The sequence below is a fragment of the Mizuhopecten yessoensis genome, unplaced genomic scaffold (genome assembly GCF_002113885.1).
Source record: "Mizuhopecten yessoensis strain PY_sf001 unplaced genomic scaffold, ASM211388v2 scaffold2699, whole genome shotgun sequence".
Lineage (NCBI taxonomy): Eukaryota > Metazoa > Mollusca > Bivalvia > Pectinida > Pectinidae > Mizuhopecten > Mizuhopecten yessoensis.
Window position 1 is genome coordinate 693,866 of NW_018404676.1, and position 4,561 is coordinate 698,426.

A 4,561-nucleotide genomic window follows, 5' to 3' on the forward strand; every position below is an offset into this window, starting at 1 on the left:
ACCGAATTATATAAGATATCTCATTTAATTTTGTTTATAAGATATCTTATATATTATATAAGATATCTTATAAAAGATATAAGATATCTCATTTAATTTTCTTTATAAGATATCTTATATCTTTTATGAGATATCTTATATAATATCAGAGACTATGATAATATATAAGATATCTTATATCTTTTATGAGATATCTTATAAAGAAAAGTATATAAGATATCTTATAAAATATATAAGATATCTCATAAAAGATATAAGATATCTTATAAAGTATATAAGATATCTCATAAAGTATATAAGATATCTTATATAATTATATAAGATATCTTATATAATTTGGTTAAGTACTGGATCAACATTGCTCCATGCATAAATGACAACTTGGCTTGCCATAGTGGTCAATTTAAACAACCTACTGTGGGGCATCAAAATAAACGTAACACATCATAGACACAAGAAGCCATAGAGGATTAATCGGGTGTTTTTTTTCTTTTACTCTGTTTTGACCCTTGTGACATTGAAAGCGTGTTCAATGACAATCATTAACAACAATTCAATACCCAAACAAGCTGCAGACAAAGTATCATGACACTGGGCCTCATATTTCTGTAGCAGATCAGGTAGGGAGTATTTGACACCTCTGACGTTTGTGAACTTAAAAGTAGGCCACGGTTACTTATCTAAACGAATCGGGTATCTCTCCATCATGGACAACAACAAACCGTATAGCATGACTATTGGTACCACAGTTTTAGTTCTGTAGAAGTCGTTAGAAATGTCAGACACATTTGACTCCTGTAACCTTGAAAGTAGGGCAGAGTAGTGTTATTTTAACAAACATGATAGCCATTTCACAACAGCGTTTCGTATGATATATAACGAGGAGTATTTTCAACCTTTACGTCACTGACGCCCTCTCGTTAACGTTGTTTCCTTATTACGATGTAAAGCGATACAACATTCCTAGTCCCAACATTGTTTTGGTGCGAGATATTTTAACAGAAGCCAAATGGCTATCAAGAAATAATCTTTAGTTTCTAGATGAACATTTGTATCACAAATGCATACGAGTGAAAAAATATCCAACACACATATAGTCATATTTCACTCATGGGTTAACCATTTTCCCCATAACTTATAATTATATACGGGCCTCCCACTAGTACAAACAAATATCAACATATTCAGCTTATTCGTGGGTTGAATATTTCTCACTCGTTCGATGCATTCGTGAATACATCAAATAATCACGCTGCTTGTGAATCATATACCTGTTTTTCATAAAAAAAAAAAAAACATATCCTCAATATATTCACTTTTACAGAGAAACTTGTGCTACTTGAGTTTGCTGTTAAATGCAACTGAAAATTGAATAACCCCCTGATACACATGCACTCAACCAATCGGTATACACATGCACTCAACCAATCGGTATACACATGCACTCAACCAATCGGTATACACATGCATAGAAGATACGAGACAGTCGCAAGAACAACTTGTTAATTTTATTATTATACATTATTGACAAAAAATAAAGTGATTTCAAAAATATAATCACATAAATCATAATAAAAACAACATAAGTGAGGAAAAGGCCAGCTTCCCTTGTTCATTGTAAAATGGACCCATAATCAATACATACTTAATCACGACCGATATAACAGGAATGCTACTGGTACGAGTTTTATTTTTAAATCAATCCTACAGTTATCCATATTAAACTAAAAAATATCTGCATAGATACGGATATTTCCAAACGGCGATTTAACGATGAAGTATTTGTTAACAACGTATTAACATTCTGTAATTGGCGATATCAAATTAAAAAAAAAATTCAAAAAAAAATGGTCAAATTTTTAATTTTTCAATCTTGTCATTTCAATGATTACAGTTTTTATTTTCATAAACAATCATATATTAACATTTCAAAACAAGGCATCAAATAAGGCTATTTTGATTTCACAAAGATCTATTAACCAATATACAAGTTAGCCATGCTAACCAGAACATTTAGGTTACCTCACATATCATTATTCAGTTAAACATTAAATTAGCCATGTTCAGTAGATAATGAAGTATTTCAAAACATTGTCTTTTCCAGTTTAACAACCATTCCGATACATAATTTTGTTCCTGTATATTTCCCTTTATATACTAGATTTAGCAAGTTACACAAAACATCTCAGAGTCACTCATATTAAGAATATTAAATAAGAGCGAAGTGGTCCCAGGGACACACTTTGAACAAAACAGTCTAAATATTGTTGACAACATCAAATAACAGTAATAAAGATTTGAATACTCCCTAAGTCAAGGTAAATTTTAAAGCTTTTGTATCATTTATGTTGTTGAAAAATATTATTGTCAAGTTACATGTAAAACAATCATTTTTGAAGTTGAACTCTGACCGCTGATTATGGCTGCCTCAATGGTTACAATGTTCTGTTTATCAGACCCCAATCTCCACTGGGATCATTAAATCCCTTGATTAACTTGTCCTTCTACAGTAAAAGACTGATTTGTTCTTATAATCTTGAAATTTCACATTTCCTATTTTTTTAAATAACAGTTTATGTAGAATTGTGACCTTGACCTTTGATCTATAACCATCATTGACCTTTGATCTCTGACCATCATTTAGCAAGTCCCCTCTGCCCCAACAAAGGTCTAACTTTCACTTACACAACATTGAACTCCCTTTACCTAGGGATTGCTTCACACCAAATTAGGTCAAAATCCCTTCAACAGATGTTGACAATGGACGCCATGTGACATGCCAGACAGACGTAAAGAGGTAAATCAGTGTGCCCACACAACACAGGGGCCATAACAGCTATAACAACAGTAACACGTGCTTAACATTAAACTTTGTTGTCAAGATAACAATATTTATATCATGAGCAGGACAAAGTCCTGATAACAACATCATCAGGTCTCGTCAGTCAGTACATCAATACTACATCTTATTAGGCAAACAGCAACTGTCTTTGCATTTAAAAAAATGATTTAAAAACAAAGTTTTAACATATAAATTAATGGTATATCATTAAAATGATTTAATTTAGTATATCATAAATCAAACAAACATGTCATTTTTCTAAAAAAATATAAATTAAACTATGCCACAGCATAACTCTAATACTGAGCTTGTGCAGAAAAGGACTTATATGGACTATCAAACAGATTTCTGAAAAAGTTGGTATGAATCAATTTACAGTATAATCTGTTAACCTGGATTCCTGTGATTGTATTCCTCAATGAATGAGTCAACTTCCTCCCCCATAAAGAACGTACCTCCTGGCAGAAGTATATCAGTGTTACATAATTGGGAAAATATTTAATCAAATCTTCACTTGTACATTCAAATACAATATATCTCACAAACATTCATTAAAATGCAGACATAGGTTACATTTTTGTCAATTTCAAATTGCAATACTATACTTCCAGGATAAACAGCATTAAACATCCAAATTCTGCATGAGAAGCATTACTCCAACTGTGATATTTTCTTCTTTCTTCTTATGTAATTTCTCAGTACAATAGGTAAGGGGAGAGGGGTCCTTGATTCATTATTCCCCTCATGGTATCCTCATTGTATAGATAAGGAGAGGGGGGCCTAGCTTCATTATTCCCCTCATGGTATCCTCATTGAAATAGATAAGGAGAGGGGGTCCTAGATTCATTATTCCACTCATGGTATCCTCATTGAAATAGATAAGGAGAGGGGGGCCTAGATTCATTATTCCACTCATGGTATTCTCATTGAAATAGATAAGGAGAGGGGGGCCTAGATTCATTATTCCCCTCATGGTATCCTCATTGAAATAGGTAAGGAGAGGGGGGTCCTTGATTCATTATTCCCCTCATGGTATCCTTATTGAAATAGATAAGGGGAGGGGAGGTCCTTGATTCATTATTCCCCTCATGGTATCTTCAGTGAAATAGGCAAGGGGAGGGGGGTGCTTGATTCATTATTCCTCTCATGGTATCTTCAGTGAAATAGGTTTGGAGAGGGGAGGTCCTTGATTCATTATTCCCCTCATGGTATCCTCATTGAAATAGATAAGGGGAGGGGAGGTCCTTGGTTCATTATTCCCCTCATGGTATCTTCAGTGAAATAGGTATGGAGAGGGGAGGTCCTTGATTCATTATTCCCCTCATGGTATCCTCATTGAAATAGGTAAGGGGAGGGGGGTCCTTGGTTCATTATTCCCCTCATGGTATCCACAGTGAAATAGGTAAGGAGGGGGGGGGATGTCTTTGATTCATTATTCCCCTCATGGTATCCTCATTGAAATAGGTAAGGAGAGGGGAGGTCCTTGCTTCATTATTTCCCTCATGGTATCCTCATTGAAATAGGTAAGGGGAGGGGGGTCCTTGATTCATTATTCCCCTCATTGTATCTCCTCAGTGAAAAAGGTAAGGAGGGAAAGGGAGGCAGGGTCCTAGATTCATTTTTCCCCTCATGGTATCATCAGTGAAATGGTAAAGGATTTTGGCCCTAGTTTATCATTCCCTTAGTGTTATTTCTCAGCGAAATAGGATTCTTATTTTA

At 34.2% G+C, this 4,561-nt stretch overlaps 1 long non-coding RNA gene across 1 annotated transcript; it reads left to right on the plus strand.

The window, feature by feature from the left end:
* The first annotated feature begins 349 nt into the window (after positions 1 to 349).
* LOC110446468 lies at positions 350 to 4,462 on the plus strand. The gene is made up of 2 exons (XR_002462467.1): positions 350 to 3,549; positions 3,835 to 4,462. It is a non-coding gene; the product is annotated as an uncharacterized LOC110446468 (long non-coding RNA).
* Positions 4,463 to 4,561: the final 99 nt, after the last annotated feature.